Source organism: Pogonomyrmex barbatus, unplaced genomic scaffold (genome assembly GCF_055798465.1).
Source record: "Pogonomyrmex barbatus isolate J1 unplaced genomic scaffold, ASM5579846v1 scaffold6, whole genome shotgun sequence".
NCBI lineage: Eukaryota > Metazoa > Arthropoda > Insecta > Hymenoptera > Formicidae > Pogonomyrmex > Pogonomyrmex barbatus.
In genome coordinates, this window is record NW_028297160.1 from 3,999,523 (window position 1) to 4,025,279 (window position 25,757).

The window sequence follows — 25,757 nt, forward strand, 5'->3', positions numbered from 1 at the left end:
TGTCACGCTGATTACTCGGAAGCCGCTAATAACACCGTATACAATGCCGAACTTGCAGAGCCGGTCAAATCAATGCCAGACACTCTTGCGAGGCCACCACCGAGCTGTCCCCTCGAAGCTGATAAATATTCATGGCTCACCATAGTTGGCACGATTTCCTCGTCGTAAAACGGCCGGATGATGCAGAATCCGTGCGACAGTTCTATCGTTCCGCGTCCCGATAATCACATCCAGTAATGCCGCACCCGTTTGAATCGTTGAACGCGTCGTAATTGAACCCTCATTCCTCCATCGAATGGGATTTTTCAGCGAATTAAATGACATACGGCGCTCAGACGCAGCGCGTAATCCCGTACTGCTAATTACGAATTCTGTATATCCGTTCAATCGCGATGCGTTCGATGGTTTTAACGAATGCGGTATATCTTAGAGAAATGTTTAATTAGTGGGAAACGGGTATTAAATTAAAAGAATATGAAAAGAGGTAAAAGATGAAAATTGATGAAAATTTAATTTATTCCCTAATTTTCAAAGTTTCAAGGCGTGTCTAAATTTTATATCTTTGCTAGTTTTATTTATTTATCATGAAGAACGATCAGATAAATAATAAAAATCGATATTTTTAACACGGAAAACACGAAAAGATCACTTTTTTATTTGGCATTTAGATATGGTTGTATTCTATTTTATATTATCAAAAAGCAAAATTGACATTTTCCAACTAAATTCCGAGCTCTTAAAAATCTGTCAAATCCAATCATTATTCATCGATTAACATCCGTTCCATAATGAGAATTTCAGTGCACCTATTTCCATTAAGTAATTAGCTATTGTATAATCGCATTTTAATCATACGCACGAAAATGTACATGAGGACCGAAGGAGGCTTCTATAAATTTGCATTGCTGCATATTACATTTTAATTCATATTAGAATACTGCACATTATAATCTCGGATTAACTGGCCAAGTCTGCGGCTCGTGTTTACTGACTTCGTCATTTGGCAGGTTCTATATCTTCCACAAACTTCCGTATTCGATATTAATGAGCTTTCCAGTGAAGTTAATAAGAAAAATAGAGCGGTAAAAAAAATTTGATCTTTGGAATTATAAAGCTAAGATAAAAAATTGCATAAAGTACATATATATAGAATATGTACTTTAAAAAATAAATAATATTCGTAGATATATATATTTATTTTCATTTATATAATTTTGCCAAATCATATGATTGCACCTTTTTCTGCGATATGATTGGTCTTTTATTGATAGTTATAAATAAAAAGCTATTCATCCTAATATAAATTGACGGTAACTATTTTGATATTATTATTGCATTTTTTTATATTATATATATATCTTTTACTTAAAAATTAAAAAACATTTTTTAATAAAAAAAATATTTAACTATATTTCTTTAATTTAATTATTTCATATGTGTATTATCGGGTTTTACATATCTATCATCTGTATTTGACATAACTTAATATATAATACAAAGTGGCATTGTAATTTTGATACTATCTTAAAATAAAAATAAAATAATAGTAATGATAATAAGTAAAAACGTATTCTAGATCAAAAATAACATTTTTGATGAGTAAAAGTGTATTTCAACGAGGCGACGCGACCGTATGCAACATAACAAATCGTTGGTAATGAGGCTAAATAGGGACAAACATTTATCATCCCTCCGACGGGTGTTGCTGGCATTGCAGATCCTCCTGATAATAATAGTTCGCTCGCATCATGGTGGCAATATCTTTCTGCAATCGGAAATATTGTCTATGACATAATGATTAGGATAAATAGATTTATTTAAGAACATATATTTATTTTCTACATCACGCTTTATATAAAATTATCATCGTAATATTAACTTTAATATTTTCTATTATTAAAATCAATTAAAAATTAACTAAGTAACTTGCATTTGTGCAAATATTATCTAATTAAAAGTTATATTATAAAAGTTATATATCCTAAAACACGTCATGCCATATTCCACATAGCACAATAATCAATAAATAATTATAATTATTATGCAAAATAAAACAAATAATTTGTCACCCAAAAATAAATTTATAATTATAATAAAGATTTAAGTATTAAGAAAACTATAATTATTTGAAATTTTAGCTTCTTTCTTTAAATTGCTTGTCTCGGATATATTATTATAAATCGACAATGTGGTGCTTTCAATAAAAAAGGCATAAAAAAGTCGAAATGAATACAAAATCAAATAGAATAATGATGAATGCATATATCCTGATGGAGATGCGCGATCGTTGCTGCATTTATCACTAGTTTCGTGTGCTGACATTTACTTCTGTTGTGAATATATATATATTTAGATCATATTATATTCTGATTGTAAAAATATATATATATATATATATATATATATATATATATATATATATATATATATAATATATTAAATTATATATATTTACATCAGAAGGAAATGTCAACATACGAAACTAGCAATAGATCTTTTTAATGAAACAAAAAATACAAGTCCACTAAGTCCAATATTACTATTTCTATTTTCTCATATTGAACTTAATAGACAATTTACTGTCTCTAGAAATATTAGAATTTTCAAATTTAGTACATTTTCAATAAAATTTTCTTGTTACAATACAAATAACAAATTAATTTTTAAAATATTATGTAAATTATATAATGCTTTGCAAGTTATTATCATATCATATAATTATAATATTCACGAAATATTGGCATTAAGATTTATTTCCTTAGGGCAAACGACAATCTAACTTTCTATTGTACATGTATGTAGATATTATTAAAATAAATTCTTGAAAAATACTAAAATAAATTCTTAAAGAAATGTTGTATCAAAAATTCTATTCTTTTTTAATTCTGTTTCAAAATATAAATTTTTGTAGTGTTATTGCATTCTAATATAAAAAATATATTATATTAATTGTTTTTTATAATTAAATTATTTTCTATAATTAAAAATCTGTTAATATATAATTTAAAGAAGTTATTTATTATCATTTCTTGTTTTAATAGTTTGTTTTTTAATCATATCAAATTATTTTTTAATTTAATTGTATTTCTGTTTTTATTTTATTTTATATCCAAATTCTATTCTAAGCAGTTAAAGAAAATATATTTTTTACTATCAACAACGGTATCCATCGCTATAAAAGCGCTTAGACGAAACAATAATATCTAATGGAAAGAAAAGGACTGGTGAGACAAAAACTCAACGCTAACACGAGGTGGCAATCCGTTTCAGCGGATTCGGTCAAGCTGGTAAAAGGATTAGCTCGCGGTGTCTTAAGCTGGAAGAAGCACAAAATACCGAAGCAAACGTATACCGGCTATTTCTGCCGCAATTGCGGGCTACAAACTGCATTCCCATAAATAACTCGTACCGTGACGGTGGTGAATTTGTTGAATGTATTCGCTGGTGACCACGTGTGGCAAACTGTGAACCAACTTTTGGTGAAATTTGCACCAGTAGTTAGTTACAGTCGGTTAAAGAGAAATACTATTACTTTCACCGTTAAAATTACATCAGTCTACATTTTGCTCTAGTTACAGGAAGAAAACAAGAACAAATATCTTTCTTCCAGACATTTCTCGACAAATCAGTGCGATGCGTTTCATAAAATACATACGTATACAGACTGATGCATTTGACTTCACTCTATCTGGGAAATGTTTCTTTCTTTCTTATGATATGAAACAGAACATTATGCATGTTTTATGTAGTTTCGTCAGAAATACAAGGCAAACAAAGTTTGCAGAGATTCTTCGACTTTCTAACTATTGAATTTTCTAGTACCTGCTGCTTCGCAAGCTATACTTTGAGTCATCTTTCATACGCTGAATTTGGAGCTTCGTAATTTTCTAATGAACAAATATTCTCGCTTCTTGGCGTATTGTCTTCAAAGTTTTGCTTTGCTAAGCTCATTTAAGCAAGTTTTAATTACACAAATTTGATTAATGTTACATTCTTCAAGAAGAGAAATTTGCACATAAATGGAAAATGAACGTGTTGAACTTTGCTTAATGTTAATATTAGAGTTTATAATTGTCACATTTGCATTGTTTAAATATACGTTACAAATTATAATATGTTTAAATTTGTAGCTATTCTAAATTTGCTTTATACCGAAAGTGACAAATAAATAATTAATATCAAGATAATTAACTAATAAAGGTAATATTAAAATAAACAAAATAATAAATAAAAAAATAATTAATAAATAAAAATAATATCAAAATGAACAATTATATCGAAGTGATAAATAAACAATTAATATTTAACTAACTCTTTATATCTTCAAGCAAAATGAAAGAAAAATAATAATTTTAGTGTAAAGAAATTATCATAATCACAGGAAAAAGTAAAATTTTTAAAAGCTGCGCGCATATAAAAAATTATATATTTTTCTCTCATAGTTTGAAATTTAAAATAAAAACAATGCCGGAGAAAAAGATTTAAGCAAAGATAATAAAATGTTAGGATTTTAAAATGAAATATGTAGATACAAATTTTTTTCTTTTTATGATACCACTGTTTTGTGTGTGTAAGTGCGTTTAATCTAGGTACTTATATTAATGCAGTAGTATTTTTGTTAGTACCATTTCTAATCTGGCTTTGCGCGTTAACCGGAAGGTTTCGCAGTTGCAAGCTCGCTCGACACCACGACCTGTCATATGATGCCACAAACAACCCGCGGTCGTTGCTTTACACACATCTGAAATGCACCGTGTCGCTTGCGAAGAAACGAGAAAAACACGATGGACATATCGTGCCCATCTCGCTCAGCTTACACGAAATGCGTTCTCGCATCGCTAACGTGAAGAGACTTGCTGTCTCTTTTTAATGTTTGGAATAAGACAGGTCATCCATTTCCTTCTCGCACGCTTTGTCAAAATACGATCGTCAAAGCGCAAAGAAATCACAGGATCTGAGTCCCGAGAGAAAGACATGATATAGAAATAAAAGCAATGAGAGACGATCAAGCAGTGTGAACTACACATATATACCATCTGTCCTATTTACGAACGGTTCTTCTCCGTCCTTTCATTCAACTCCGCTGTTCGTTCGCACTATTTGGTCTTGTTTTATCAAGCTTTCTTTTATTTCTTTATCTGATCTCTTCCGGTGAGAAAATATTTTGAAATGGATTGTTAACCAGATGAAGGACTGGAAAATTTTATTTGAACAGATTTCCAGCAAAATATTAAGAATTAAAATTATTAAAGCACGTCACATATATCACGCTACAATAACTAAATTTTATTATATATACCAACATCTATATTATTTTTAAAAAAAATAATCAGATTTTTCTCTTACATTATATTTTACATTTTAATATTTTCACAAAAATCTCTATTTTTTTCATTAGTATTATTATTGGAAAATGTGTAATACAGATTAATAATTTATAATTATAGCTTTAATTTTTACGTAATTTTGAAATATTCATGGAAAAAGATTTTGTGACAAATATAATCGTAATTAGATTTTCTGTAACAACGGTGCATCAGATTTTTCAATGAAAGACGAGTATGTTTTTTTGTATGCACTCTTCTTTTTTATTACTTTAATCTTTTATTTTTGCTTCATTTGGAACTCGCAACAACTCTTGACGTTGCACCACATCTAGCGTGTTTCCCTCATTACGTCTGACTATCCATCATGCGTCTCGAACGTGCAACAGCATACACTCTTTATGCGCGATACATCGCTCCGGTAGCGACATAAACTGAAAACGTAGTAATCCAACACTGTAATGAAGAAGTATCAATCCCATGTGTCGCGTCGGGTAAAACATGTGAATTCTCATATAAATCACGTTTACGCAAAATGTAAATGTGCTAGGCATCGAAACGTGTGTTACAATCCAATGGTAGATATAAATTGTATGTGCAGAGATAAGATCGAATAAAATATATATTGACGATATTGTTATTTAATACTTAAATTGATTTGCTTGTGCATGCAATTCATAGTGACACATAAAGTATGTGGATTACATTTCTGATTCGTGTATTCTATCTTTAAATGTAACAATGTTTATATTATTTCTATAGCACAATGTATTATTTTACAATATGTACCAATCGTGTTTATATAGATTGTAACAAAATTATAAAAATAGCGATTACAAATTTGTCGCAGCTATAATTTAAAGGCTCATAAAAATATTAAAACATTTTATTTAATATCTTACGAATAAATATTTCCAGTTTTGCTGCATAAATATATATTTCAGTGCACGACAATATAACTGCCTTATATGTAAGAAAAATACCACATTGACAATAAATATATTTCTTTATAAAGTATATTTCTTTATATTTCTTTATAATGTATGCATTCAGAATATCCGATACGGCGCGCATCACGAAGAAAAAATAAGAGAGTATGCGCAGAAGAATATGGCGGATAAAAGATGTCTCGATCCTGTTTTCTTTCTTGTGAAATATATATAGAACATAAGATTCATGACACTTTCTGAACAGCGTTTACGAGTCGCGTCAGGTTGAATGGGTGATAATATTTTTCAGAGTTGTATCGTACTTTACGATCGCCAGCACGCAGCAACGCGGCGCGAAGAAATACGTTAAGGGATAATCAACAGACGAGGAATGTGTCGTGAACGAGATCACATTTACTTATGGCGTCGGTGAACGAATGAAGTGCCGGGGGACAAGTTCGCAGATAGCTATGTTTCATCGAGATCTACGATTTTATTTTTACGATCAACGAAGCTATCATTCCAACGAGGCAGCTTTCCCGTAGATGTGCAAAAGACGTCGACGAAGTGAGTATACATTACATGCGCGCGCGCGCGGGTGCGTACGTATGAATAAAGATGAAATTGATCTCATTTCTCTTACAGAAACGGGATTACAAAATTCATTTTAATAACACGGTCCGAGGCGTTTCGCGCGCAGTATAAAACGAACACCGGACTTGCGCGTAAAAATGGCGAGTAACTCGCCGTAGGGATGAGAGACTTTGCGTTTCGCACCGAAAGGCACCATAACGGAAAATTCACGAGATAAGGTTTATATTAGAGCAGACGACATATGCTTCCTACGCTCTATCTCTCTTTCTCTCTCTTTTTCTCTCCCCCCCCCGTTCTTCTTCTTCTATCCTGTCTTTCTTTTCTCTTTATACTGATGGTTTGCTCATTCTATCGCGTTCTCGTGAAAATGTCTCGAGGGACATTCTTGACACTTTTATCCCGTACATCTCCTTTACGAGAACATTCCAGAAAAGAATATCTTGCCCATAAGGAACTTGTCCTCCCATCGTCCGAGAAACGAGCAACGAACATGCACCTAAATTATGCGACACTTTCAATTTCATTTATATTGCCGTGGAAGATATTCGTTTCTGAGACGATGCGTGAGAGATAGTGCTTTTGCAACGTATGCAATATCCTCAGTTTATATAAAATTCAACTCGAACATGTTTCTGTTTTAGAATTTAATAATAATAATTTATAATACAATTTTTTAAAAATTACAGTAGATAATAATTTAGTAGCAGCATATTATTGCGTATACTTCTTAGAAATTTAAATATGTATACATATATTAGTAATAATTAATTTTAATCAACAAAATATTAAATAAATATATACTGTAATTAACAATTTTAATTTTATATTTTTCTGTAAGTATTTTTAATAAAGTAAGCTAAATAATTGAATTTTTGCAGGAAAAAATGTTTGTATGCAACTTATATTTAAAAATTCAAAGAGACTTCCACAAGCTTTCCGTGTTGTTGTTTCCCGGTTACTTTGAATCTGTTAGAAATGATGCAGTAGCAGGAGCGACTTTAAAGTCAACTACTGTGAACGACAGTTTCGTGATCGCGAGAACCGTCTGACAAGCTCGCTGAAAAGGCCCTACTTCATTCGGCTGGTGAATATTGCAGCAGCCATTAACTCAACACCGTCTCTACGACGGGTTTGTTAATTTTTTAGAAACCTTGACGACCCCTTGCGCATCTATTACAAGACCTATGTATGCTGGAACAAACAACAGCGTTTTTGTTCATCTCCCATATACCGAATATCCTGTTATCCGAAATGGTTCATGCATGGCACCTTCTTTCTCTCGTCTATTTATAATAATATTTTGTCTTTGTCTGACCGGGATAGCCTTATCGTGTCATCTCGTGCACGAAACGTGCACGATTATTTGCGAAACACAATTTTATCTCCGGCCTCCAATAGAATGAATTATATTTGTATATGTTTTATGCTCTTATTACTTTACTTTTATCATCTTTCAAACATTTCACTATAATTAAACTTACCTTGTTCATATATATGCTTGACAAATTTAAGTTTATATACATATTTTTTATTTTTTAATATATTAATCCATTTTTTTATAGGTACTGTTACATTATTATGTATAACTCTGCGTAACAAAAGTTAAATTGGAATATTTAAAAATGTATTTGATGTCTGTACGTTCTTGAAATGCAATATGAAATATTAAGTAACGTAATATAAAGTAGAAAAAACATGGAAAGATATTATATTTCATTCAACACATTTGTGATTTAATTATAATATTAAATTTTATGTTAAAAATTAGCAAAAATTTTTTATTCTTGTTAATTCAACAACTGTACATTTATCGGTCATTGAACTTTTAACTAATTGTGAACAGATGCTTTGTGTCATTCTAAATCTGTCATATGCGCAAGAAATAATTTCTGTCATTCTGTTATCGTTCCGTAAACGAGATACGGCAAATATGGCAGTTACGACTTGGCGGCGTATGCGGCAGAAATCACGAGCAGAGTCGAGAAAATAAATTGCGCACGGGCAACGAACGAACGAACGAACGAACGAACGAACGAACAGGCGAACGAAACGGCTGCCCGGAGGTTTCCCGTGAGAGCTGTGTCCTGTGTCTCCGACGGAGATCCTGGAAGCGGGAAACAGCGAGCAACAGGATATTAAAGTACAAAATTCTATCAAAAGTACGTTTTACGTATGAGATGAGATAAGAGATAGTAGCGCAATAACGCTGTCTCGCGTCTCATATTTCAGTTGGTCTCAAAGTATAAATATCAGAAAACCCAATAAGTGTCTTTGCACTTTCCACAAGAGTTCAAAAAGTTATAAATAAATTTTGTCTTCTTGTCACGTCATACACTCAAATTATAATCAGAATATTTAATCTTAAATAGTATCTTTTATAAAAAAAAAAAAAAAATTCAAGGTAATCACTTAAAAATAAAAAGGATAATATGTATTAATTTGTAATTAAAAATTATATTGTAAACTACTTGCGTAAACTATATAATATATAAATAAAGATTTATTTCCTTCCTATAGAATATTTCTATAGAATTTCTACAGAATATTATCTTTATTAAATAATTATTCCCGTAATTGCTTGTTAAAAATAATTTTATAATTTTGATATATTTTTTAAATGAATTTTTCGTTTCATCTTTCATTTAATTTCACCGTGACTTTCATCATTGAGTACATAGAACAGTTTCACAGAGAGAAGGTCGTGGAAAGTAAATTGTACCTGCGAGGGTTAAATCACGGATGCAGGAGGAAAGTGCGCGAAACGGGCGGCTTGATAAGCGATGCGCAAAAAGGAAGAGCAGACGGTATCTCACGCGAATACGACAGGCATGTTGCTAGTCAAATTCGAATATACATCACGAGGGGAAATTACATGTATATCGTTAAATCTCTGAAAATACAAAATGCCGCGAGCTGTTTTAGACGACACGAGTCTCTCATTGCTGATGTCTGTGAATGGCAATGAAAGAATATCCTTTGCGTTCATCCACTTATTTTTTGAGATTTAATCAGATTCGTTGAATCTGGTAGTGATATTTTATGTTTTTTTTATATAAAATAGAAAATTACTTATTAAAAGAAAATATACATACTATAATATATCACTTGCGTTTTTCGTATTTATTTTATTGTTTTATTGTAAGATTTTAGCGCATTGAATCCTGAAAAGAATATTTAAAATGAATGACTTGTACTTGTTTTGCTTTCCTTCGTTCCGCTATCGTTTCCTTTATTGTAATTTCGTATTATTGTCTTTGTATAACGTAAAGTTTCCAAGAAATAAATTGATGCTATTAGACACTGGCGTTTAAGTACTACTTTACTTTGTTTAAAAGAAACGAGCGACAATTCAGGGAAAGAAGATAACGGCATTTTATACTTTCAGTACCGAATTTTTCCAAAAGTTTCTTCAAGTTTATCATCAAGATTAAATTGATATTATTCTGAGAAAACAGAACCGCGTGAAACGACATTGTAAAACGACATTGCTATCAAGGATCTCGGAAGGCATTATCGATAACGAGTCACGGAAGTGAAATGTTAAAATTCAAAGAACCTCGGAGACGCGGCGTCGATGATGCCATTGGCATCAACGTTGCCATGCAGATTATGTAACTCCATTTTCCCGTTCTTCGAACCCATCTTATCTATTACTTTGGCTTTCCTTCTTTCCTCTTCAATATCGCGAGCAAGATCGAGCAAGTCAGTTACGTCTTGAACGTGGACTTTACGTGCCGCAAAAATTTCCTCGATGCGAGCGACGCTTAAAGCGAAGATATAAAGAGAAGAAAAAACGACAGAGACAGGGTTTTAATATTGGAAACGGGTAACCTGGAATAGAGGAAAGGAAGAGGTTTACTAAGCTCCGCGCTTTTTTTCCGATATCGTCATAAGGCTTCGTGAATGGTTAATCACGTGTTTTACTACTATGTGCGTATTATGCATCTGCATTAATTATCCATAACTATGTCTTTTTATATTCAATGATAAAATTATAATTAAAATTATAATTAAATTTTGAATTATAGAATTATAAAATGGTTACTAGTAGAATTACTTCTCAGTACGTAATTGTGTATAAAAATAACTAAAAAACATTTATGATATATTAGATATATATGGTACAAAATATAAGAATATATTTTTACAGTTTTTATAATAATAAATGTAAAATTTATATTATAGAACTTTGTATTTAATCTTTCAAAAATTTATTATTGTTATAATGATTGAGATATTCTACTTGTGTCTGACTGTAATATATATACGTAAGTTTTCACTAATCTTATCACAATTATATTTTTACTGATTACATCTGATCTAATTATATCTTTTCTACTAAACGCGAACATATCTTCGTTATAAAAAAGAATTTATAAAAATCAAATGAATTCATCAATTTTATAAAACAAATAAAAAGTTAACTTCTTATTTAATCTATTTCTTTAAAACAATTCATCAATTTATATTAAATGGTAATCCGTCGTTATAAATTAATATTTATAGAGCACAACTGCTGTTTCTTAATAAGAAATATTTTAGAAAACAAATTATATACCTTAATGAATTGAAACCAGAAATAATACAACGATGTTTCATCGAAATACTTTATACAAATGTTTCTTCCTTCTTTTTCCTTTCATAGTGGATCTGCTTTTACTTTGGGCTCTTGTTACTACAATATTAATGATTCGCAAATTGTAACAAGTTGCGTCCTATAACCAGCTGTTACACGTACATTGAGCCTTGCTATGAAATTAATTCCGTGCTGTTCAGTATCGATTGGAGTATAAGCCATGGTTTTTCTCTCAAAGCAGTAACCGTATCTAAAACATCCTCCTTGTTTCAAGTGTTTTATATGAATATATATGTATACATTGTTATCGTTTAAAATTGTTATTTTTTTTTAAATAAATTTTAATAAGATTATAAATTTTCAGATTTTATTACAATATATTATATTATTATATTATATTATCTTTTTATATACGTATATTATTTTATTTTATTGGCTATGAAGAGATCTTTCTTCTTTTCTCTCATATCGTCAGATTTTAATACTATTTTTATTCATTAAATACTTTTATTTTTTTTTATAGATATTAAAGCTTTCAAATCTTTGAAATTTCCAGTTCCCCAACTTCTTGCACTCGCAAATTCGCATATCTGTAAAGTACTTAGAGTCTGTTCTTTAAGTCTTCTAATTAAGTCTCCTAAGACGCTTGGCTTCTCAGGATTTTCGGATTCTTAGATTCCATACATATTGGACTGTCAGATAAGAGAGATTGCACTTTATTGTTTTAGCCTCAGTTTATAAAATACAAGTTGCACTCGACATTAATGATAACGGCCTCGTCACAATTGATCGTACTCGTGCGATATTATTACGCGACGATAACTCACACGCGCATTATGACGTCCTCCGCGATAACTGTCGACGTTACGCGTGTGAAATGTACATCATTTACGGTTCGCATTTAATATATTTGAGAGCGGAGTGCGAGACGTGTGTAGAACTCAATGTAATATCATTACATACTGACGTCGGCCATCCACACGGCGCGGCGTGTAATTTAATACCGCGCCGCCGAAGCAGCGATGCCGCGAGAACGCTTTCGAATGCATCCGCGGAAATATTCGCGCGAGCGAATTCATGCGGCTTTGCGATGACGCGCGCATGCGAGCGAAATGCGGTGCGAAGCTTTTTCAAAATTTGTAGCGGATGCTATGGCGACCGGTTGACGGTAGACGACGGATGGTTCTTTTTTTCCGAATTTTTGTAAATCGCACGGTCGTGTCCGCTGGTACGCTTGACGGCAGCGTAAACGCGGCAACTTCGGTGTAAATAAAAGGCATCGTGTGCAAAAGCAGCCGGAAGTGCACCGCGGTGCCAGTAAAACATGATCGATATGGCAATATATTGTGAATCATGGTGTTCTGCTTCATTATTCCAAAAGCATTATAAATTTTAGAGAATCTACGTTGGTGTGACAAACTTTATTATAAAATTATACCACTGCTGACGAGTATTGTAAAAGAATATTAAATATTAAATAAAAATTATATTATATGCGTTTAAAAATTGCTAATGCATTGTTAAAATGCATTACAAAATTTTTATGATCAGTTCATGATAATACTGTGAAAAATGCAGTCTGTCTGACAATGAAAAATTTACTGCGATAATTTATTCTGCTGTAAAATAAAAATGAATGTACCATATAGTTTCTCTCTTTCTCTCTTTCTCTTTCTTGTTTCCTCTCTTGCCTCTCTCTCTCTCTCTCTCTCTCTCTCTCTCTCTCTCGTTTCTCTATTTATTGCTCTTTCTTTTTCTCTGTTCATCTGAACGTCACAAGTAGATTATAATTATATTATAATTTAATATCCTCTATTTTCTGCTTTCATTTTGGTTATTATTATTTATAAATTAAATAATTTCAGTAAGATTATTTTTAAACAAATAAATCTAAAATACCTGACATATACAGATGTATATGAGTATGTATGCTAACAATGCAATATTTTATAATGCATTGCATTGATTCCAATTAATCATCCGTCCAATTCATCATATTACATAATTATGCTGTTTTATCAAGTTTTTATGCTATTTATAGCTATTGCTAGTACTAAAAATAACATAATTAGCAATATTATTATTAAATACTTTATTCAATTTAAATAGATTCAGACGCATTTTATTACACAATAAAGCAAAAATTGTTACATTTGACTTTATGATTCGCTTCAATTAATATATAAGTTAGTGAAACTTTCATAATACTCTCTTTGTGGCAAAGTTTCAGTACTGAGGAATACAGATAAATCTCAGGATATTACGCAGTCTCTTTCAGGCGGAAAATGAAAGTTGACTTTTTCCTGCGTAATCTCGCGTTCTCTCCAATTTCGTGTAATGCAATTATACAAAAAAAAATAATTCCCTAGAGTATTCCGTGATGCTTATGTATGCACAATTTTCTTGCTGGAATCGACCCAACTAAGTTAACTAGAAAGATTAAACATGATTTTATAAAGTTCGCGTAGCGTTCTCAGATCTGTTCCCATTTCCGACACAATCCATTTCTCGCAGAGTTTATCAATGCAAAAGACGGCATAGCTTTTTAGCATAGCACAGAGATTCTCAGAAATATGTCTGATGAAGTGCTCCGAGCAGTTTTTTTCTTGTTCCCGTATAATTATATACAGCAGCGACCATAGAATGGAGTCGGGCGAGAATGAAGCGGCCCAACTTCCCTCTGCTTGAAATAAGAGACGCGCAGAAAGTACGAGTCGAGGCTGCTTTCATACACCATTGAAAGATCTTATCCCACTCTCGGAGTCACGTTTGTCGTTATTACGTCTTTACATCGCCTAGAGAGAGATCTGACGGTCGAATGAGTTAGAATGAATCAGAAAAATTCATTTCGATGTTTTTCAATCAAGCATGTAGAATATGGATATGTATAAGAAGTAAGATAAAAGATAATTCAAATAGTTCTAATGCTTTATAATGCTTAATAATGATAAAACTTCAGCTCAAAAATGACAAACTTATACTTAAACAAAATTATACTTGTTATTAAAAATACACACACACATATTATTAATCTATATTATTACATTTTAGAAATCATTAAGTAAGGAACGTAGTTTAGCATGTAGAAAATAAAATAATCCAAATAAAAAATGATACAAATAATCGTTAAAATAATATGATGTTCTATCAACCATAATTTTTCTACAAACTTGAAGTATTTACATAAAATAAAGAAGTTCTATGATTATTGCAATTTTGAAAACGCTCCCTGTCATGAATGCTTAAACTTTAATTCGTGAAATAATTTTCTTCTAGTGTCTGTATTGCTCACAGATAAAGTATCTTTCCTTCTCATTACTTCCATTGTTGTTAATTACCGGTGGTCCGTTTCTCTGGACGTTTCGGAGTTACCGCGCTTGTGTAATTATACATACCTTCGGTTGAAACAAGATAGCCGAAACTAGAGCGAAAAACTTTTCTTCCGTTCCGTAAAAAGTAAGGGATCAATGCACACGTGAGAACCGAGACTACTTCCACGGGTCATTGAAAGCTTGTACACTCCCTTGTTCAAGTTTCACACTCGTCTGGTCGTTACTACATCCCTATTACAGCTGCAACAGCCGTGACGAGTGCTGTTTCTCTGTGCCGATATCAAAAGAAATAGTTACTACCTGTGTGCGTCTTTGTCTTTGTCTTCTTTAATTTGCTGCGATAAAAAAAGTCCGATAAAAAGTCTGAAGGAAAACGACAACTGGCAATTTGCGTGCATAACGTTCTTATCTTTTGATACATAAAAATACCGCAGTAATTTTATTTAAACAGATTATTTGATGAAATAATTTGTAATAATTAATTCATAATTAATCCAAATATTTAACCGCTAGAATTTACATCGTTATTTTTTAATAAATATAAGAATAGTGAAATATATTGTGAAGTGCAATATAATGAAAATAAAGATTCAAATTAGAATTTATTTTTTAAATAGTTACATATAGAAAACAGAATTGTTCAGTTTAAAATCGTGATATATGTTATATTCGTGATATATGTATACATATATACGCATGTGTGAACAAAATTAATAATTAAATAAAGGAATATAATTAATTTCTATCAGTAAATTAAATCAACATACATGTATTGCCGAGTATCACCATTTTGATTTAGCATCAGCATTTATTTCTTATTGTTAACATGATTCTCTAACAAATGCGAATTAAAAATTCGAATTTTCCAACTTTTGAAAAAATATACGACTCTGCACGCAGTCGCTCACTTGCGATTTGAATTGGTAGATTCGCTGAATGCTGCGAAGCGCGCAATGAAAATATTTACCTCGAGGCGCGGTGGAAACTTGATCGAGTTTGACATTGCTGTTCGACATGCGGTTCGGCATTTAGACAGCATGTACGTGAGCGCTGGCAGCCGAAATCGCATTATACGTTCGCATAAATCGCGCGTCCGTCGGTGTGTGGGATGCGTGATACGTGGATGCGTGTATGCGCTGTGTTTTACGAAGTTTCATTGTTGGCGTGTCCGAAAACATCATCAGTCCCACGGAATGGTTTGCGTGGCAGATTTACGACAACCGCGTGCTCGCGGATATGCATTTTTTATGCTGAATTAATAATGACATGAATTTTTGCCGAAGTGAAATATTAAAACGTAACGAGATATACCTGCGAATTCGTAATATGACCGGCACAATAATACGACCAAGATTATATAATATTCACGTTTGATTAATGATTTGAATAACTCAAACAAGCATCAGATCATTATTGGAATGTAATCATGTTTCTAATTTACGTTGCGGTAAAATTATTTATTATTAACTACACACTGCAATTGAGATTTTGATCCTATCGTATATGTGAATCTCTATTTGAGTAATTTAACATACGGTTAATTATTTAAATATTATTTGGGTTTGTGAATATCTTTTGCATTTACATCCGCTTATTTACAACCGCAATATGACAGCTACTTGTTTCAATAGACTACATGTAAAGTAAATTTGCTATTTGCTCTATCATTGAAATTTAAGCAAATTTAACTGCAAATAAAACTGTTTTATATATATATATATATATATATATATATATATATATATATATACACATACATATAACCCCCCCCACACATACACACACACACATATATATATATATACATATATGTGAACAGACTAGAAAAGAAATTTCAAATTTAACAAAAATTAGTTATTAATATTAAAGTCAAAGAGATGGCTTGGGCATTAATACTTGAAAGTAATTAAGTGTCCATAAAGAGACTTGGAAATTAGCTATTTGGGAATTGCTTGCATGTGATTTTAATCTTAGATGCGAGAGAAACCCTGATCATAACTGCGACTTAGCATGAATCCTGGGATCGCCGCTGGTTTATCATGCATCAGAGATGGATTCGTATGGATCAAATATAAATTAGGTCCGAATTACGTGCGGTTACGACTAAGTCGGATCTATATTGAGCATGTGCGATGTAAATTCGTGCGCATCAGAATTTCGAACTTGATCTATGCACCTGAGTCGAAATGCAGGTAATGCATATGACCTGATTGAACCTGGCTGATCATCGAATTAAGTGCAGTGCAGGTGCCGGTCTGATCCGAATTAGGATTGCATTTGCTCGGATTAAATGTAAATCGAGTGCAACTCACGTGCAGTTTAAATATCTGTAGAATGGACGTTGTACAAATGGATTATATACATTCATTCGTGTAATGTTAATTTATCAAATTCTCTTTAACAATCCTGGCACGTGTAATGTAATATTTGTATTAATTCATATTCTCATATTCCATTTCAAGCACTGAATAGTTCCAACAAAAAAGTTTCAATTCTGTGAAATAAATTAATTTTCTCTCTTATAACTTATATCATAATTCAACGATGAAAATATAACGATTATTAATTCATTCAAAAATTTCTCTCATTTCAAAAACTTCTCTTCATTTCAAAATTTTTCAAAAATTTTTTTAATTAAGTTAGAATAATAGCGATATAAAATCTACGCGTTATATTAAAAAAAAAAAAGCATATTAATAATATTTTAAAATAATTCTATTTCTGTAGATTTGATTTTAACTCGCGAAGAAAAACGTACGTGGTATAAATCGAAGCAGAGGAATATTCAATAATCGCGCCATAGTAATTAAAGCGCGATAACAATGTGACATGTTTTTCTTCGGCTAAGTGCAACGCAGCAGCGAATGGTGGTTCCGTTGGCATTGCACTTTGGGCGTTCCCAGTTATTCGTCCTAGGGAGAGTTATTAATGGCCGGTACCCCACCGACGAGAGTTGGTAGCGGCGGCATTTATTCACTTGCAATAATGGCGTCCGCAAATGAAACATCCGTTTTGTATAAAGGGAGAAGGGAAGAGGACGCGTCGTTGTTGCGGCATTGCTGTGGTCGTGGCAAAGATGAGTGCAAGCGTTGTGGTAAGGGATGAGCATGTGTTTTCAATGATTTACACAGTTCCCAGAGTTCGCTGAGCTCTCTAAATCCAATCTTGTTTTCTAGTACAATAATTATAACTAAACAAATAATCAAAGAGCTACAAAAATTACATCTTACATCTGTAACAACGACTTCACACATAATTGTAACGTTATTTCATTCCTAAGATAAAAGCTTCCATTTATATTTTATAAAAAAAAATTATACGTCTACATTATTTTATAACTTCAAAATCTAAAATATGTTGTATCAATATCAAAGATCTTCCACAAAAATATCAGGATGAAAAAATATAATGCTTGAATAATTTATAACAGCATAATTATGATGAGTGAGAATGGTCAGTCAACAGTGATGCTTGAATATTTTGCGTCACAAAGATTTGCCAGTGGATTTAAAAGATCTACTCTGGTCAGAGGGTGACGGTACGGTGTTTTCGCCAAACCCGGCTTTATCCCTGTACTCTGTCCGCATGGCATAAATATTACAAATAAAAGCAGAGAGGTGGAGATAAGGTGAATCTTTGTCGGGAGCCTTGTTTTATTCGGGGGATCTTCCATGTCGAGATTAAAGGACACCGGCTATGGTTTGCAAGAGAATCATAGTTGCGACCGCGGATTTCCTTTATGAAGATTCTGAGCATCCCTCTTGGGAAGCATTAAAAGGACCCGGGCAATGGAGCGGGAACCATCCAGCCGAGGTCATCGTCCACGTAAATCTGAATTAACCATGGTGCTGCCCGCGAGGCTTTTTCAAGAGATACAGCCCTTTGCTGCATCCGACAGGGAAAGAAACATGTCATTTCTACGAGTCAATGAAACGTCGCGACGTAAATTGAACTTGTGCTGTAGACAGATATGTGAACGTTTGTCTCGATTGACTTCACATTGACCAACATTTATCCCGAGAGCTAACCCGAGGGACCGAGAAAAAACTTTTATTAGCGAAGAGATGCAATTACACGCCCAAAATCATATCACTTATTTTTTTTTCTCTCTCGTCTCTTTTCTATTTCTTTTTCTCACTTTCTCGACTTCTCGTTACTTCTCATCATTATGATCGATTTTCTATAATAACGCTCACGGGATTATGGGGTGCGCAGTGGTGACATGTTAACGGCAACCCCGGATCAATTAGTTTAGCTTAAATAATTGGGGCAGGTTATGCGTCGGATTATCGAGATAATGTTAAAAGATAATATGTTGTTATCAGCACATGTAATGGCAAATGCAAATATCGGTGACTTGTCAATGACGCATAAATTAAAGTTTTATTGCATTACCGTTAATCACACTATTAATTAGTAATATACGCAATAGGTCACCTAATATGAATTATAGCTATTTAATTTCTCATCATTATCTTGTGTCATGTTATGCATTATTGATCAATATACTGATACAAGTGTGTCGCAAATAATATAATTGTATTAAATATACAATTAATTATTTATAGCCACCTATTAATTTATTTGCACGATAAAAGAGACATACAGTAAGTAATAATTATAGTAATTAATTGAATAAAACGATTTAATAATATATATCCTATGTAAAAAAAGATAAGTATTGATTAAAAATCCGTAAAACGGAAGAAACATAACAAAATTTTTAAAAATTCTGCTAACAAATATGCTTAGAAAAAATTATAATTACGGGAATGCTAAAATGACGAGCGAAATATGAAAAAGCATTTACATATGCACATCTAAATACATACATACATACATTTATGTATACGTACAACATTCATATATACATTGTGTGTGTGTGTGTGTGTGTGTGTGTGTGTGTGTGTGTGTGTGTGTGTGTGTGTGTGTGTGTGTGTGTGTATATATATGCAAAAATTTTTGTATAAACCTTTTGTATCATATTAACTCTTCTATTTAAAAAATTCCATGTTGTTTCTTCATATAATCTTATTTGGGGATATTCCAGATCGTAGAATAGATCATAGAATTTTTATATAAAGTAAATATTGATACGAGTTGACAGTTCTGAGCGTTATATTGAAAGAGCAAATGATAAAAAAGGACTAAAAATTTTTTTTGCTTTGGCACAAAATTTACGCAATAAACATATGTTAGTATATATACTTTAATTATGCAGAAAGGAATCTATAAAATCAATACATACAAAAAACGAAAATTGTCACATTCGGTTGGTAAAACAGGCGACTTTAGGATTTTCTTAATGTCGAGCATATGTTTTACATTAAGTCTCGTGAATCTCGCAAAACGTTTTACATAATTCTCTCAAGGATGTGACCGCAGTTCGCATCCTTAGAGCCGCATGATTCCGAGGCAAGGTGCTTTATTGATCTTAGGCGAATGGCACCATAGGGTTCGGCTTAGAAGGTTCATCGCAGTCACGGTGAGATGCTGCCAGGTACTATTGGGTCGCGAACTTTTCTAAAAACATCTGCCCTCACCCCTTATTCTTTCTCAATGCTCTCCCCTTGCAAAGATATCTTTCTTTGTAATAAATTATCCATGAGATAAGTTTCTTAAATAAATAAGAAAATTTAACTTTAATTTTAACAGAGAATACTTATTTTAAATTATTTTTTCTGTTATTTTTAGTTTTATCTTTATTTATAAATTTAAAGTAATGCAACTACAAACCAAATGTATTACAAATAAATTGTTACGCTTTTATTCAAGTCTATTAAGTACGTCAGACTTTATCAGAGATAAACTCCAGGAATCTATGCAACATTCAATAACTTATTCATTTTCGATCTGTTCTCTCGTCGATAGGTGCAATAAAATGCATGTAGGTGCAATAAATTGCCACTTGACTTTCGATCGCAGCTTCTCTAAACGTCCTTTTCGCAACACGTATCTCGCGCAACGGGAATTCGACTGGAACGTGCGCCAGTTTAATCTCGGAACAAAATTAATCTCGGAATGTGCCATTTTGTGCGACGTAAGGATGGGATTTATCGACTTCTACTTCAAAATGTGAGTGTACACGATCAGAGGTTGCGCCACTTTCGACATCTGCTACTCTCTGCTATCGCTGGCTTGCTCGCCATCGCAGCGAATAGACGGAAACGTACCTGTGCACGTAAGAGGAGGCCGGAAACTTGAATCGTTAAATTTTACGGCTTATCCCGCATATTTATGATCTAACGTCTTTATCGTCGTCGCAGTAATCTTCTTTTAATAACCGTGTCAATGTTGAAGAATTTACTGCAGCAATGCAGATGACGCGTTGAAGTTACAGCTGCAATACACACTACGATTTCATGTTAAGACACAAAGACGTCAATATGTAATTAAATTAAAGTAAATTATTATTACGATTTCATTATTATCTTAATTAATATAATAAAATTATATACATGCCGCCATACAATTTCTACTATTGCAAAAACTTATGGTTGTTTTTTTTCTGAATAATTATATGAATGGAATTATTATTTGACTTTTTAGTTTATATTAAATAAATTGTAAAATTTTGTGCATTAATTTTTTAATAATTATCAGAAATTAAAAAAGCAATAAAAATCGTTACAATTCGTAAAAATTACGTCTCGATTTGCAAGAATCGCTTGGCATGTTGTGTGCGGACACTAGACACTAAAATGAATGCTTGGTGAAAAACGTCTGCGATAAATCGTTACGCGTCGAATAGTGATCGATTATCGTTGCCTGTGTAGATTAATAGTAGCAGATATCGATCAGTAGAGACAAGGCAACGCGTATATTGCAGAAACCAGTATATACAGATATATGTGTGTACACTGAAGAGAACTCGTTTATACATATTGGTGTATCACTCTCTAAATTTACAGTTCCTTATGAACTTCTTTAATGTTTTCAAGTGGAATCCAATAAATTCTTTTCTTTCAAATTCTGATACTAATCGTAGCAATTAATTAATTATACATGTAAAAATTACACACACACACACACACACACACACACACACACACACACACACACACACACACACACACACACATATATGTATATATGCACATATATAAGGCAAACGTTATCAAATTTATAAGAATAATATGTTGTGTTATATTTAATGCATGTATTTTAACTTATTTCTAAAAATGGATATATAAACTTTATTATATCTTAAATATATTATATTTTTTTTATCTTATATACAAACAGAAATTTTTATATTACCAATATTTCTAAAGATAATGCAATGAATCATATATATATATATATAATATGCAATATCTAATATTCGCAAGTAACTTTCAATTTTTAGACACAGTATACATTGCACACGTTACAAAAATATTTTCATATGGCAGCGGTATAATGTTCGCGTTTGCTAGCTTCATGGACTAAACCGTTATAGTTTATAGTGCAACATAGTGGAATCTCTGACAGTGAAGATAATCGGATAAGTTCATATACCCTGGAATTAATTTTGCAATTGTTAGATATGTTAGATACATTAAATACTATATATATATGTACGGTAATGATAGTCATTTAAAGGGAAATGAGTAGACCATAACAATTGTTATCATGTGGAAAATTTCCATAAAAATTTCTTATTTTTGTTTTATATTCGTAAATCTTGATATAACAAAGTATTGATACTGCAATAATTATAGAATATGCAGTATTTCGCAGATTTAACAAAAAATATTTTAGGCAGTTTTTTTGCACATGCATATGAATATGTACTTTAAATTTACTTTTTTAATACAAGGGAATATACAAGTGTACAAATAAGATGCAATGTATTTCACTTCATTTAATTCTTTAAGGTGCGTGATTTAGATCGCGAACAAACACTTTCAACGTACTGATATTTAATATTGAAAATATATATAATATATAAGGAATATTATGTAAATAATAATGTACAATATAAGGAATATTGTGTAAATGATAATATAGATAAGGTGTTATATATGTATATATATATATAGTGAGAGAGATTAAGTGACATCTGTTAGTCGGAAGATAGAGGATGTGAGCTGATTGTGGTGCACACCGGCTGCTTCCAATTCGATGAATTGCAGTCTTGATCCTCGGATGAACGTGTGAAGGATCAACAAAGTAATAGGATCGAGACTCCTTTCACCGTGTAAGCCACCGATTATGTACTGTCGTTCCGAGTCTCTAAAGCATCAATGTGTATTGCAGCGGTAAATATTGCGGGATCGTATAGAATGATTATAAGAAAAATTCACGGAGAAGATAAGAGTTATGCCTTCTTCCTTAAATTTCTTTTCTTCTGGAAATTCTTTCGGAGAAATAATTGAAATTTAAAAACCAAAAGCTTCATATCTTTAGTAAAACTTACAACAACGTCGCGATTGTAAATATTTGTCAAGTGCTGAGATATCGATTTTAAAAGTATCAAGGAGATCATATTACAATATGGTCTTGCAATTTCGCTATTTCTTTCCTGCCAATATATAATAACACATAAGGTAAATATAATATCACGTTTTACATCAATTTGAATAATCGATTTAATAATTTAATGTCCATTCTGTCTTAATATATTTCAGAAAAATCATAATAAAATTCTGAGCATGTTTGCAGAAAATAAGAATATATCGCGTATGTTACTCGCGTATTGTATTTTCTTGCTGTTTAAGATTTGGGAGTTCCTAATAAAAAATTGTAAACTAATTAATAAATTTTATTTGACTACCGTTTCTATTTTTGAAGACACGCTGCGCGGCGAATAATTTAATGATAATAAATTACTTTGCTCGCAATGTCGAGCTGTACGAAGTTTCTCTTCATGGGTAATACCTGGACAAGGGTGTAGCCCCGTCGGGAGACCAATGTCGAGAATCGTACGTACATATGTAACACAGGCAATGTCACGCGTGGGAATTCACGCGTTCCTGCGACTTGTTTCCTATCGAGAGTGTCCGTAAAGAATCCTTGCCGTCTATGTTCCCGAGGGACGTTAGCCATCCACTCCCTCGTTGCTACCAGAAACCCATATTTCTAGCATGTCCGGAGGAGCACTTACCTTGCTCGCAGTTTTCTCCCTTGATTTACTTCCTGTCGCGTTGACTTCGCGAGAATGTGAAAAATTTCATCAACAACTCGGTACGAATAAAAGCAGGGATTGAAGGCCATATAATTTCAACGAGTTCTCTTTTTACAGTGCTGCACATACGTAGTAATAGATGGAATTTGTCTGTTACAATCAAATATTTTTTTTATTTTATTATAAAATTTGTTTATTATAAAATATTGTTTTCTATTATTATAAAAATTGAATCAATTAAGAATATGTATCAATCTTTATTTTTAAAAAGTTTTGATTCTAATCGTAGAAATAGAATATAAGTTTTATTTTAATTTTATTAACATTATTCTTATTTTACTTTTTACTTTATACCATTTTTTACTTTATGTCAGTTTTTCTTTTAATAAAATCTTTTAATAAAAAAATATTAAGAATTCCATTTATTTATTAACATATATGATATCTAAATAAATCATATTGTTCTGAAATAGACAACTTTTAATATAAATCATTGATAAAATATATTTTTTTTATGTCAATTTTCCTAAGAAGTTTACGTATCAAATAATTAAATTGAAATTCTAATATAAGAAAACAAAATATCTTTGCAATATAATTATCAGAAAAAAATTTTATTTCGCAAATAATATTTCAAGTTTATATGAAAATGTATTAATACATTATTTATTTATTATTCTTTTTATGAATTCTTTATTCTCATTATATAAGAAAAAATATTCCATGAAATTACTATCCAGAAATGGATTATTAATAGAATGTTTATAAGGAAAAAGATTTGCCAATGTTGTTTTGCTCAATATAATTATCATTTTAGAAACGTATAAATACATAAAAATTCTACATATAAATACAATCATTTATATTTTTGTTAGTCAAATTTTACCGGAAATTATTCAGTCGGATATCAACGAATTACTATTCGTTGATGCATACTTCCTCATTTTGACCCTGATTCACCGAGAATACCGAATATTCGATCGCGTGACAGCAACATTACATACATATATACATACTCATGTACTGTAGCTAGGATAAAATGCACATCATACATATGTAATATGAGCAAACGTGCGAAGCATACAAACGGGTCATCCTGTATATCACAGAATCCTTGCAAGTACTATGCAAAATCGCTATTCCTTTCGATTCTCGATGCTTCGATTTTCAGAGTGCTGCTCACAGGAACGAACTTCGGTTTCCAAATGGAAGCATAGAAGCAGAAATAAGTAATATTATGTAGATGTAAAAGGGTACTGGCTTTTCGATATAAAGATGATGATATCTTCAATGTGACCGTTAGAAGGAAATATTAAAAATTTAAATGATACGATCTTATATTTATTTTAACGCACGTATGTATATGTAAATTAATCCCTTCCTCTTATAGGAATTTTATTTATTATTATATATTTATTATAAGAATAAAAAATGTGAATTATAATAAATAATATAAGTATACTAATTAAAATATATAATATTAATTAAAAATACGTACTTATAATAGCTTGTATTTAAATAAAAACAAATATAAAAATATAGGAGACTTAGATATATTAGGAAAATAGAATTACATTTGGAAATTAGTTTCCAAAACTAGCATGAAATTTGATTTCTACCTCATCAAAGTTTAATTTTTGTTTTGTAGTATTGCATTCTATTGCTCCTTTGTATTCCAAAAGTGCAACATTAGCGAAAAGAGCGTCTTAAGCTTTAGTGCGAAGTTCAATTCCGCAACTTCCGCCCCCATCGAGTTTGCCGAAGTAGAAATTCCTGAAACTTCGCCTGCCCAAAAATATACTCTATTCTCCTTCACTATTTGTGAAAGTTAAAAATGAACTCTTTCGCCATATCCCACGAGTTCAGTGCTCGCGGATCGAATGTGCAAGCCAC

At 31.7% G+C, this 25,757-nt stretch overlaps 1 protein-coding gene and 1 long non-coding RNA gene across 2 annotated transcripts in view; both read right to left on the reverse strand.

Moving 5' to 3' along the window:
- LOC105429014 (dipeptidase 1) overlaps window positions 1-25,757 on the reverse strand; it is a 100,617-nt gene that overhangs the window by 42,991 nt on the left and 31,869 nt on the right. The gene's annotated exons all lie outside the window — the stretch shown is intronic.
- Window positions 1,412-16,390, reverse strand: LOC148935107 (uncharacterized). Its single transcript, XR_016140567.1, has 2 exons — window positions 14,819-16,390; window positions 1,412-1,765 (listed from the first exon to the last, which is right to left on the reverse strand). It is a non-coding gene; the product is annotated as an uncharacterized LOC148935107 (long non-coding RNA).